A 14,326-nucleotide genomic window follows, 5' to 3' on the forward strand; every position below is an offset into this window, starting at 1 on the left:
AGCCAGATTTGAACTTAGGAAGAGGAATCTTCCTGACTCCAGGCCATTCCATCTACTGTGCCACCTAGCTGCCCATTCAGGGCCCAGTAAAGTGATTTATACATACTAAGCATTTAATAAATATTGGATGGATGCATTGTATTGTCATGCACTATTTTTCACCTTGAAATAACCAGCTCACGAGTTGCACAGGCTGCCTACACGAAAGCTGAAGGAAAAAAAAATCTTTTTTCCCTCCATGCTTCCCCTGAATGGTAACATTCAGTTTAACCAACAGTACCTTTAGAATGTAAGAGAGTAAAGCTGGTTTGGAGAAAAGGCAGCTTTGACTTAGTAAAACTGTAATTGTGTCATATTTGGAAATGATTTAGCTTACTGAAGTAAAAAACGGCAACAGAGAGTGTGCAATTTAGTGAGCAACGATCTAGCTGGGAATTCAAATAGGGCACAAATTATATAGTTTTCTTTCATCTTAACATGTATGCTTTATCTTTTTATTTTTGAGGGAGGAAGGCAGGGCAATAGTTAAGTGTCTGAGACTTGATTTGAACTTAGGTTTTCCTGTCTCCAGGGCTGGTATTCTATCCAGTGTGCCACCTAGTTGCCCCCATGCAAGTAATTACTACTACTACTACCACCACTACTCCTACTACTCCTACTATCACTATTACTACCACCACCACCACTACTACTACTATCACTATTACTACCACCACCACTACTACTACCACTACTACTATTACCACTACTACTATCACTATTTTTGTTTTTTGGCAGGGCAATTGGGGTTAAGTGCCTTGCCCAAGGTCACACAGCTGGTAAGAGTGTCAAGTGTCTGAGGCTGGATTTGAACTCCGGTCTTTCTGACTCCAGGGCCGGTGCTCTACTCACTGTGCGACCTAGCTGCCCCCTGTATGTTTTATTTTCAAAAAAAGAATCACTACTAGAGTTTCTGAGTGTCATCCCCAAATAAGCAAAAAGCTGCCAAAAGCCTTCTTCATTTCTTTGTAGTTTCCATCTTCCCCGCCACACACAAAAATGCCCTAAGAATATCCTTAAGACACAAGTTAAGACGTAATTGCTAGAGATAGGCATAAAAGCAAAAGATATAGAAAGCAACAGTGAAGGAGGGTATAAAACCCAGCCGAGCTCAAAGCAAAATCAATAACTAAGTTAGGCTTCAAACAGTTTTTGCCACCTTAACCCTCTCTCCTTAATGTCTCACTTGTTAATTTCCCAGAATATATCACAAAGAAGGTGCCAAACCAATAGCTCCAGGTTGCAAAATATTACATTCACTCTTGGATGTTCTCTGAGGCCCAGGACTCAAGAAACATCCTCAGCATTGGTCTCATCATCTGTCTAGTGACTAGGGGCATAACTCCATTTTGCAGCAGAAAGAAGGGATTAGATTTTCTTTTTCCTCTTGACCAGGGTTAGCCTTTCCACTGCCAGAGCAGGCAATCTCCTGCAGTATAGCCTGAAAGGTAATAATATATGGCCTGGCAACAAAAAGATATGTAAGATACAGCCCATTCTCTCAAGGAGTTTACCTTCTGAGATTAAAAAGAAGAAGGCTGAGATGTTAAAATGAGTGGAAGAGGAGAGTGGAGAGAATTCAAGTTGGATGGCTAGTCTTTTCAGTAAAATAAGAACACAAGTTGGGAGGCAAAATCATTTGTTAAGAGGGGGTTGAATTGTAGATATGAGCAGAAAAAATGGTTTAGAGTAGGGGTGAGGAACCTGCGGCCAAAAGGCCAGATGTGGCCCTCTAGGTCCTCAAGTACAGCCCTTTGACTGACTCCAAACTTCAGAACACAGAACAAATCCTGAGGTTTGGATTCAAAGGGCCACACTTGAGGACCTAGAGGGCCACATGTGGCTGTGAGGCCACAGGTTCCCCACCCCTGGTTTAGAGAGTCAACAAGATGTGAATAAAAGGATGACCTTGTAGCAATGAAGGCCCAGTTGAGGTTAGTTAGCATAAATTTATTGTGGACCCAGTCAGCACGATTTCATAATTTCCTTCAATTTCCTTCAGCATTTTGGAAGTAGGAGCAGACATAATAGATGGCAGCAGGATTTATATGGAATTGATGGTTGTTAGCAGGTAGGATCAGGGAGTCAAGAGAATTCAAATGACTGCTACAGAAGAATAGCATCTTAGCGTCAAGATTCGGTGGGTCGGAAAGTGAGGCCAGAACAAAACAGACAAACTGGGAAAATAAGGTGTAATCCAAGCACTAATGGTCATATCTAGGCAAAAAGGGGGGTGGGGAAATTGGAAGAACTTCAAATTAGTTTCAGCTGCCTAGGACTAGCTCCTAAAGGACATGGCTAAGATACACTCAATACGGGGAGTGGTGATGCTATTTGGTACCTGTGAGTCACTTTGGTGCTGAGGCAGTTTGGGGCCCTGGTAAAGTGAGGGAGGTGTTTGGGAGAAGATGGGAGCACCATAGATGGGATTTTACTACTCTCACATTTTTTCTGAAGGTCAGCCCTACTCTTGTCCAAGTTGTTCTGGTTTCCCTTCAGTTGTCTTGCCCCAACAATTCTGTGAGGAATGTGCTCTAGTCCTCCAAATGGATGCCCCCAGTCTTCTTCAAAAATACCAACTTCCTATACTACTCATCATTGAGATGGAGTCAAATATCACACTTGGGGAGTTAGCTGACAGAATCTCCCAATTTCATCTATAGCCAGTATTTGGGGGTTAAGGCAGCTGACCCAGAAGAATATGGAGACTGAACTCCTTTTACTTTCGTAATATCAATTAAGCTGGGTGTCTTTGATTGAGTCTTATTAGGTACTAAGCCCCAGGCCCAAACCCCTATCTATTAGGTGCTAAGCCTATGTGGGTGTGAATTGGTAACTAAGGTGGGGCTTCAGGTGGGGCCATTGAAGGGAGGTCTGATTATATCTTTGCTCTCAAGTAGACCCCAAACCCCTAACTACTAGGTGCTAAGCCAACGTGGGTGTGAAGCCCTCAGGGTCCTACGGGGAGGTGCTAACTCTAGAGCCAATAGTAAGAGCCTAAGTTTTGGTCACTCAGTTTGATGACAGTGCATAAAAAGAGAAGACAGAAATATTTGCTTGGGCTCTCACTCTTGGTGGCACACTGATGTGGAGACTCCAGGCAGCTGTAGAACCTTCCAGCTTGTAAACCCGGATGTCGGGACTTTGTTAAACTCTGGTAACTATGCATTGAGATTCTAATCAGACAAGGTCTGTCTATTGATGTCTGTAATTTGTTTGTATTTGCTCTGAAGCACAGAGTGCTGGCTTTTCCCCCTGAACTGAGTGAATGATATTTGTATACTGGATTAAAGTAAGATTGTTAACCCCTTAAAGTAGCTTTCCTTAGTAAAGCAGATCAAAAGAACCTGGGCTTGCAGCATTCTGTGAGCTGGTTGTTGTTGCTTTTACATCCCCACAGCAGCTATTAGACAAATTGTTGAAACAACTTTCTATAAATATTTTCTACAAATGTCATCTTCACTAGTAGACCAGGTGTTGTCATTCCTGGTGCCAAAAGTCCCCTGTTCATTGCATTTATAAATACGATCCAAGCTAGCCCTTATTTCACCCTTAAAATGTCCTTCACACTCATTACTCTAAAAATTCTACCCACCCTGGAAGGCTTAGTTTAAGTCATACCTCCTTCAGATAATTTCTATTGAATTTCAGTCCACAATGATTTCTCTCTTCCCTGAACTCATGGTCTATAGCCTTGGAACATCTCCTAAACTGTTGCTATGTCCCCCAACTTTATAATTTTTATATTATAATTTATATTGTAATTATATTTTATATAATGATATATTCAAATTTATAATTATAAAATATTATAATTTATATAATAATCTTATTGAGGGAAAAGACTCTGCCTCATACTTATTTGTATACTCTGTCATGCCTAGAACAGTGAAGGATGGAGTAGTTGATCAATATGTATTTGGTGAATGACAAATATGAAAATGCTTTGCATGACTATACATGTATAACCTATATCAAATTGTTTGCCTTCTCAATGTGGTGGGGTGGGGGGTGAGGGAGGAAATCTGGAACTCAAAATTTACAAATGTTAAAAACTGTTTTTATATGTAATTGGGGAAAAATAAAATACTAAATTGGTAATTAAAAAAATAAGTATTTGTTGAATGAATTCCCCCAGTCATGGAGGAACTCTTTGCCCAGGAGACAACAGAATATTTTCCTCATAGCCTATATGCTAATGTATACTTTTTTTTTCTTTTAGAATAAGTGAAGTGCTTGCTTAGGCAGCACATATACTAAAACTGGAACGACACAGAGAAGATTAGCATGGCCCCTGTACAAGGATGACACACAAATTCATGAAGCGCTCCATATTTTTATGAAAAAAAGAATAAGTGAAAGCATGTCTTCCTCATCACCACCAGCAACAGCTATGGATCAACTGCAACCAACAGACTGGCAAAGGAGCCCTGGGTCCATGGGTCCCAGACCATGGGTCCTGCTTCCGGCCCAGCCCTGAAAGGCATCACCTGGAAAGAAACTCTATGAAGAATTGGCCAGTCAGTCCCACAAACTGTCAACCAAATGTCACATACGGCATAGGCAACCCAAGCTGGCTGAAAGAGCAAGACATTCCAAGGGAGAGAAAGGAGGCAGCATGTGCCGTACAAGTCAACCAACCACCATCCTGCACTGGACTCTGATGGAGACAATCTAGAACCCTGAACCCAAGAGCCTTGGAAGTAGTAGAGCTCTCAGCCCACTTCCCTCAGCTATAATCCTTGGAAATAATCCCTGTTGAGATGCAGCCTGGCAATTGCTCCTGCAGGTGCTAAAGCCACTGTTACTGAAGACCCAGAAAAGAAAGTTCTGGTCACCAAAGTCCTTGGCATTATCAGAGCAGAAACTAATATAATTTTATTAGTGGAAATAACATTAAAGAAGAATCACTATCATATAATTTGCCACCGCATCCTAAGGACCACAGGACCTACCTTTCATATGTGTCATCTCCACTAAAACATGAGCCCCTTGCAATTAGGGACTGTCCTTTTGTTTGTATCTCTGCCACTTAATAAAGTGTTTTGTACATAATAAGAATTTAATACATACTTTTCCCATTTGTTCGTTCATTTATTCATTCATTCATTTAACAACCCTAACAACAAAGCTTAGTGGCTTGGCATAACAGGAATTTTCCCATGAGTAATCTCATCAACAGCTTTGAATTGGCATTTTAGGAGAGAAGGAGAGATAGGAAACAACTACTAATTGAAGTCTTTTAAAGGATTAACCCAAACTTTCTCTCCCAGGCTCTCTTCAAAATCAAGTAACAGTAACAACAACATAAATTGTAGTGTGTCAGTAGTTCAAGGATCCATGGTTTCACTGGTTTTTACCTACGCGTATCACAATCCCTCACCTAGTACTTGGTAGCCAGTCTTCTATAGTTACTGTGGCAGAAAAATTCATCATCCTTCAGCTAACCTGATGATGAGCCTTTGTGAACTTAGTTTGGCTGGTCCTTGGGTGACAGACATTGGATTCAATGCCAGGCCCATACTTGAAGTCTTTCCAGCATGATAGGACCTGCCAAAGCTTGTCTTATGCTTACACACTCTGTTCTTTTTATTTATTTATTTTTCAATTAACCAAAAATATTTCTTTTCTCTCCATTCCATCCTTCCCATTCAAAAAACAAAACAAATACATCCTTGAAACAATTATGTATAGTCAAGAAAAACTAACTCTTGAATTGGCCATGTTCCTCCCTGTTCCCCCCCCTCCAAAGGAAAATCTCCATCTGTTTCCTGAGACCATTACCTCTTTCTTAAGAGGTAGGCAGCTTTATTGGTCCCCTGAAATCCTGGTTGGTCACTGAACTGATTCAAATTTTGAAGACTTTAAAAATTGTTTGCCTTTACACTGCTATTATTGTATAAATTGTTCCACTGGTTCTGCCCACTTCACTCCATATCAGTTTATATATCTGTAACTGTCTCCATAATTTCTTAAATCCTCAATGGTATTCTGTCATACTCATATATCATAATTTATTCTGCCTTTTCCAAATTTAGGCGAATTCCCTTAGTTTCAGTTTTCTGCTAGAACACAAAAAGTTGCTGTGAATGGTTTTGAACATTTGGGCACTTTTCCTTTTTCTTTGATCTCTTTTGAGTGTAGATCTGGTAACGTCATTGCTATGTCAAAGGGTGTGCACAATTTAGTACCTTTTGGGGAATAGCAGCAAACTGCTTTCCACCATGACTGGAAATTCATGGCTCTATCAATAGTATATTCTTATACCTGTCGTCACATAATCCCTCCATCATTTGTCATTTTCCTTTTATTTTGGTTAGTTTTGTCAATCCAATGCATAGGAGGTACATTCTCAGAGTTGCTTTTATTTCCATCTCTCTAATTAATAGTGATTTGGAGTATTTTAATTTTCAAATGGCTATTATAATACCTTGGATTTCTTCCACTGAAAACTGCCTGTTCATATCCTTTGACTATTTATCATTTGAGGAACCAATCTTATTTTTATAAATTTGAATAAGGTCCTTACATATAATAGAAATGAGACCTTGATCAGAGAAACTTTCTTCAAAGACATTTTCCCCAGTTACTAGTTTCCTTTCTAATTTTAGCAACATTACTTTTGTTTGTGTAGTTTTTAAAAAATGTAATCAAAATAGTCCATTTTGCCTCTTTTCTTTACTTGGTCATCAATTCTTTCCATATCTGAAGATCTGAAAGGCAAATTTCATCCTGGCTCCTCCAAATTGTTTTTTATGTCACCATTATGTCTCAGTCATGGACCCATTTGGAGATTTTCTTGGTATATAGTGTGAGATTTTGATCTATATAGAGTTTCTGCAAGACTGCTCTCCTGAGAGTTTTTGTCAAACATTGAGTTCTTGCCCTGGTAGATAGGGTATTTAGATTTTATAAACACTAAGCTAACTGTATTCATGTGCTTCTGTATTTTGCACACCTAATCTATTCCAATTAGTTACTTCTCTATTTCTTAATCAGTACCAAATCACTTTGATGATTGTTTCCTAGTATGGTTTGAGATCTGGTACTGCTTAGCTCCAATTTTTTCTCACCTTTTCCCCCATTATTTCCTTGAGAACCTTGACCCAGTTCCATAAAGTAATACATTGGTAGTTTGCTTAGTATGGCACTTAATAAGTAAATTAATTTTGGTAGCAATGTTCTTTTTATTATGTTGGCTCAGTATATCCATGAACAACGAATATTTCTCTTATTATTTAGGTTGGTCTTTATGTAAATGCTATTTTGTAGTTGCATTCATACAGGCTCCCATGTATTCTGTACATTCTGTGGTCATTTTAAATGGAATTTCTCTTCTGTCTCTTCCTGCTGGGTTTTGTTGGTAATATACAAAAATTTTGATGATTTACATGGGTTTCTTTTATATCCTGCAATTTTGCTGATGTTATTGTTTCAATTAATTTGTAGTTAATTCTCTAGGGTTCTCTAAACAATCTGAAAAAAGTGATAATTTTGTTTCCTCTTTATTATTATCCTCTATTTCTTTTTCTTGTCTTACTTGTACAGCTAACTAGTTTGGATATTGTATCAAATAGCAGAGGTAATAATGAGTCTGTGTTGGTATCATAGGATGGATTTGGTAGGACCCACTATTTTCCTATTTTTTAAACAGATAACTTGATATTAGAATTAATTTTTCTTTGAATATTTTATAGAATTTACTTGTAAATCTATCTGGTTCCAGGGAACTCCCCTTATTAGAATGTAAACATTTCATGTTTGTTTGGTCCTTTATGATGGTTCGCTCATATTTATCTTTTAATTTTTCTCTTGATTCCTATGCTTATCTAGCAAGATTTCTACTCAGGTATGATTTTTTTTCATCAAGAATGCTTGGATTTCATTTATTTCAATAAAAGCACATTTTCTTTCACCTTGTGGGATTACGCTCAGTTTGGCTGAGTAACATATTCTTGTTTGTAAGCCTATATCTTTGGCCTTCTGGAATGTCATATTTCAAGTCCTCCCCTCCTGTGTAGTATTGTCTGATAAATCTCCTGTGATCCTGACTGTGGCTCCTTGACAGCTGAATTCTTTCTTTTTGGCTAACTGGAGCATTTTTTCCTTTAATCTGGAAACTCTGGGGTTTTACTATGATGTCATAAGGGTTTTGATTTTTGAAATTCTTTCTATTTTCATTTTGTCCTCTGGTTCTAAAAGATATAGCCAGAAATCCCCCTGGATTTCTTGAAATACTACGTTTAAGTACTTTTGTTTTTATCACAGCTATCAAGTAGTTCAGTGAGTACCTGACACATAGTAGGTGCTTAACAAATGCTAGTTGACCAACTGATTCTTAAATTATCTTCCCTTGACCTCTTTTCCAGGTTAGTTGTAATATTTTCTTCTATTTTTTCAGCATTTTTACTATTAAAAAAGATTTTTGTTGTCTTAGAGTGAGTAATTTCTATTTCATCAACTGTAATTTTCAGGTAGTATATTGCTTGGTCAAGTTTTATATGTCTTTTTTTGCTAAGTTTTTTTAATTTTCCAAATCTTTTTATCTCTCAATCCTTTTCTAATTCTTTCTTCTAGTACTATATTTTCATTTATAATGATTTTAACTCTAAAAAAGCTCTCTTCATTTTTTTTGAGTAATTCTACTTTAACTTGTGCCCAATCTGTGTTTTCCTTTGAGATTTTGTTTGAAGACATTTTGCAGTCATTCTCTTATATATCGGTGTCTCAAACATCCTTGTCACCATAATAGCTCTAATGGTGGGATTCTTTTTTTGTTGTTTACCTTATTTCTTACTTCAGACTTTATATTAGGGGCAAACTCCATGCATAGCTAGACAGAATGGCTGGACTATATTTGGTATTGTTTGGATCTTGATGTTGAATTTTCTAGGTATTTGGCATTATACAAGGATCTCTGGGACATCTCAGACTGAGGGTTTGCAGTCTTTCAGTGGCTTTAAAGAGGTGTAACCCAGAGCAAAGTCTGATTACTGCCTTCCTGGTCTGAGCTTTGCAAACTTCTGACCTTGTTTTGGGTCTGGGAAAACAGCTGTGGTCTAACACTATGTTGGAACTCTATCATACTTCTGCTTTCCCTGTCCACTGTTAGCTGGAAAGCTATGCATGTTCAAAGTGAAAGAAATGCAGATTCTCTCTTGGTCTAAGCTATCTGCCCCACTTACTCTGCTACAGGCTTCAGACTAGGCTTGGGGCTAGAACTGAGACCTAGTTCCACTCCCAGGGTCAAAGCCACACGGTCACTCTCTACTTCTGTTCTTGATGCTTGCTCAGCACATAGCCTCAGGCCCATGATCGCTCCTTGTCCTGGTCTGCCAACCTTAAGTATACCTCTGTGACACAGCTCTGAAGTATGAGGAACAGAGCTATAAGTTAGTTCCTATTTCTACTCCCTGCCCACTGTTAGTCCCCTCCATGTTGGATCCTGGACTTCTTGCCTTAGTACACAAACACAGGCCTCATTTCAGTCTCAGAGCTGGAAGCCTTCAAACATACTGGTATCTTCCTGGATAGACCCTTTTTCTCTAATGTCTAACCATAAACCTTTGTCTCAATATGCCTACTTGGGCTAGAGGGATGACTCATTGTGACTTTTCCTTGGATTTACCATTCAAGACTCATTCTGGTGCATTTTTCTAGGACTTTGTGAAGTAGATATTGGGAAAAACTAGGCTGTACCAATTCCTCCTATTTCATTATCAGAACTGGTCTCATGCTGGCATAGCTTTTGAGAACTCAGGGTCCCCTCTGCCCAAGGATCAGGCATATATCTGATAATAAGAGTATTTCAATTTCTATATAGTTTTAACATTTACAAGGTGCTTTCATCACATCACGGGGTGGTTAATACAGGAAACCAGCTAAGGAAACCAAGAGTCAGTGACCTGGTTGACACAGCTGATAGGTGTAGGATTCAAGATCTGAACGCTACTCCTTTGGATTGAAGTTCTCACTCTACTAGAGTGAATGAGTCTGTCAATAAACATTTGTGAAGCACCTACTATGAGCCGGGAACTGTGCTAAGCTCTGGGGATACAAAAAGATACAAAACAGTCCTTGCCATCACAGTGGGCACAATCTAATGGGGAAGACAACAAATGAATGGGTACAAACAAGTCATATACAGGAAAAACAGGAAATAATTAAAAGAAGGAAGGCACCAGAATTAAGAGGGCTTGGGAAATGACTCTTGTAGAAGATGGGGAAGCCAGAAAAGCCAGGAAATAGAGATGAGGAGGGAGAACATTCTAGGCATAGGGGACAGTCAAAGAAACTGCCCACAGTTGAGAGATGAAGTATTTTATCAAAGGAACATCAAGGAGGCCTACAAAGAGTGCTAGTACAATACTTATGGTTGTTTCTCTTTCTCCCCTCCCACATACATACATATGTATGTATGTTTATATATATACATGTATATAGGCATATGTAGGAATATGTGTGTGTATGAGAGAGAGAGAGAGAGAGTTGCTTGATTTCCTAGTATTTCTATTTCACTAAGCATGGTAAGTCTTTAATTTCAAAAGATTTAGAAATGGAAGAAAGCTTAGAGATCATTAATTCCAACTTTCCTCATTTACAAATGAAGAAACTGAGACCCAGTTGGTAAAGTATCCTGGCCAAAGCCCTTATCACTACAGAGCCTGAATTGAACCCAGGTTTTCTATCTGCTCTTTTCACTATGTCATGGTTTATCTCAAGAAATAGATTTTTAAAAATAAAAAGGATAGGAGACAATTGCCTCTGTTCAGCTTTCTAAACACTACTTTGACAGCTGGCTTGGGACAACTGAGTTTGGTGAACCGGGGCTGGATGTGATTGGCATAGGTGGCTAGCTCCACTGCTGACTGGGAATGTTTTGATTTTTGTGTTTGACCTGGTGTCCCAGACTGAATTAAACTTGAGGGTTCCTGAAGTCTTTACTTTTCACTTAAGCTTCTCTCCTCAACATGGCTGGGTTTTAATGCACTCATCCAGAAATGCTACCGAAGCTGCTGCCTTTAACTTAGGGAGCCTGTGAATGGTTTGTTCATTTTGCATGATACGTCACAGCAACATGGCATACTGAGCACACTGAAACCTAACCATTCTGGTGAGGCTGCAGCAGGGTAGAGGCTTAAGGGAGACATTAAAGTACTTCATAAAGCCTCAAGCTTCATCTAGTTTGAGCCCCTATGTCCACTATCAAAAACATCAGAAAAGATCCAGTCAGTCTTGTATCTAGTCACCTTTGCCGATCACATCCAATGCAAATGAAAAAACGAAGAAACATAAACAAAAAACCTCAATCACCCCAACCCAAGTTAGCTGTGTAGTGGAAAGAATACTTGTCTTGGAATCAGAAAACTGGGTTTGATTCTGACAGTTCTGACAGTTACTAGCAGTGCTACTTTACTACTCTGAATCTCATTTTCTCATTCGGCAAAATGCGGACATGATGGCAATCCCAACCCAGGGCCTTAGCTACAGCAAGAGTCCAATGCCTTCAAAAATCACTTTAAAAAAAATAGGCTCATAAAAAATAGTCTGGGGTGTTTGTGGTTTGAGTGAGTTGAACAAGTGTGCATATGTTTTAAGAACAGTCTTTCAAACCCTCTTCTCCATCATCCAGGAAAGGAGCATTATACTTGTCATTCTAAAAATAATTTTGTAAATGTGAAAAGCTCATTTTTATGCTCGACTGTGGTTGCCAATGATACTTGGCAGCTAACAACAACTTGAAAAGGGTTTTCCATCATGGGGACACTTGCCATTAACTAATGGACCAATACAAGTCACTTATTTCACCTGGGATATTAAGAGCCATAGATTAGTGAAAAACAAAACAAAACAAAACTGTCTGATGCATGCCTGGTGACCTTGTAATAGAAGTTCCACATTTCCATGTTTCTTCTGGGACATAAGGGTCTCCCTAATTCTCCTTCCTACCACACCTGCATCAGTAATGAAAGGGAGAGCACGCATCCCAAGAGTCTGAACGGTTCACCCTTGGATCCCAACAACATCCACCCTCCCTGATCCTTAATCCCATCAAAAACAAAAAATACTTTTTCAAGTATTTTTTTCCTCCAGTATGCTAGTTAACTCATAACAGCTTTGCATAGCAATGTTATACTATGAAGGCAGCCAGAGAACTGACTTTTCAGTGAAACGTTTTGAACTTTTTTCTCACTTTTAACTTCTTAAACAGTCTCCCCTCTGTATGAATACTCCGATGTGTACAAGTAGAACCTCAGTTCAGGGAAAGCTCATAAATTTTAAGAGGTTATGCCCAGTCTTCTCTTCCCCCCATTCCCTCCTCCCTCAATCTTCCCCACCCTCTGCTTCCTTCACTTTCTTTGCAGCTGCAGTAGAGGAGATATAGTAAAGCTACTGTATAGTATTTTGAAAGCAGGGCCTCTGAGAACTTTCCAAACTGCATACAAGCAGGTTATTCTTTGGCTTGTTTTCTTTGGCTCCAGGTTAGTTACACAGAATGAGTCAAACAGTATTAACTTTCAATAGGGAAGTGATGTGGTCAACCAAAACTCTTTGTGGCTAGATTGTGAAGATTGTGAAGGTAGAGCAGGTAATGAAGAACAGCCCATAATATCGTGTGTAGGAAGAAGGAGACAGAAGCTTTCAGAATGATTAACAATTAAATCAATGCCACATCTATAATAGTAAAAATAGTATGGGTTGGTGTGTGAGTTAAGGTATGACGTAGCATAAAGGTTTCTGACCAAACAGTATCAAGAAATTAGCCATATTTGTAGGTTTATATGGGGTTTTTCCTCCCTAAACTTTGTGGGTTTATGTACGTCTCTCTATCCTTTTTTGCAGGTTGCCAATATCTCAGAGATATGTTAATATGATATCTTTGCTCATATTATATTACTCTGGAGTAAAACTCACACTTTTTTTCTTTTGCACAATAGGCAGGTGTACATTCTTCCCCCCCTTTAGCCTCTTTTCCTGACTTCTTAATTTGGTCTGATCATGCTTCATATGTTAGCAGGCTGACTAAAGTGCAATCTAACTCAGTGATACAGGATTTTTTTTGTGCTATTAACTTGTAGAATTGCTGAACTCCAGAAGTAAGAGAACTTAAAGATCCATATCATCTGGGTAAAGGAACTGAGACCCAAGAGGTGAATTGATTTGCTTATGGTTGTTCAGTTAGGCAGGGGCCACACCAGGGCTCAAAGTCCTGTCCATTCTACTGGGCTTCCAATCATAGAATGCTGGCTCTCCTTTGCTCAGAGCATAACATTCTCTTGACTTTTAAACTTCAGTGATGAAACACAGCACCTATTTGAGAATAGTTTACCCTTTAATACTCATATATGGATGTCCCTCTCCCTGTACCCTGACCCAGATTCAGTTACTTATTTAATTTATGGTTGTGGATGATAGGGAAAAGTCAGAAGTATGAATCACTTAAGGAACAGAACTTATTTTCCAAGAACCTTCTCATGGAAGCATGTCAGCAAATGAACAAAGCAAAACAAGACAACATCTAGTATTTAAAAAAATATGTCTCCTTAAAAGAAGCTGCAACTTCTGATCCAATTTGGGAAAATGGCACAGAAACTACATTTTGATTTGTTGTTCATTTGTTTTTCAGTCCTTCGTGGCCCTATTTTGGGTTTTCTTGGCAAAGATACTGCAGTGGTTTGCCATTTCCTTCTCCAGCTCATTTTACAGACAAGGAAACTATGGCAAACAGGGTTAAGTGACTTGCCCAGGGTCACCTAGCCAGTAAGTGTCTGAGGTCAGACTTGAACTCATGAAGATGAATCTTCCTGACTCCAGGCTAGGTGCCTTAGCTACTGCACCGCCTAGATGCCCAACATTTTGAAAATGTGAAATCTAATACAGAAGTTAGAGGGAAGAAGCCTATAAAATAAAAAGCCATGGAAAAGAAAAAAAAGAATAAGGACTTTGTAAGCTGTGAAGCTATCTCATATACCTTGTAGAATTTCTATAGCTTTCCGATTTTGTTAGCATTATACTGAAAGGAAAAGTAATAAAACACAGAACTGGAGAGTAGGGTAGAAACACCCTGAGGTTAAATGGCTTTTAATAAAGTACTCAAAAATAAGATACAATTTAGCATGCTAAATCATTTATTTAATGTTGTTTCTCCTTAATTCCAATTTTCAAATAGGGAATGCAATAAACTAAGAACGTGGAGAGATTCTTTTTGAGGACAAAGTGGCAAAACTTCCGAAAAAAAATGAGAATTGGTGGGTAGTAATTTAAGTGCTTCCAATTTCCTTTCACA

General features: G+C 38.8%; 1 protein-coding gene and 1 non-coding gene across 2 annotated transcripts in view; one reads left to right on the forward strand and one right to left on the reverse strand.

The window, feature by feature from the left end:
- RUNX1 (RUNX family transcription factor 1) overlaps window positions 1–14,326 on the reverse strand; it is a 138,827-nt gene that overhangs the window by 69,861 nt on the left and 54,640 nt on the right. The window lies entirely within an intron of this gene.
- Window positions 4,272–4,378, forward strand: LOC118840623. The gene has a single exon (XR_005009793.1). It is a non-coding gene; the product is annotated as a U6 spliceosomal RNA (small nuclear RNA).

This window comes from Trichosurus vulpecula, chromosome 2, assembly GCF_011100635.1.
Source record: "Trichosurus vulpecula isolate mTriVul1 chromosome 2, mTriVul1.pri, whole genome shotgun sequence".
In the NCBI taxonomy this organism is placed as follows: Eukaryota; Metazoa; Chordata; class Mammalia; order Diprotodontia; family Phalangeridae; genus Trichosurus; species Trichosurus vulpecula.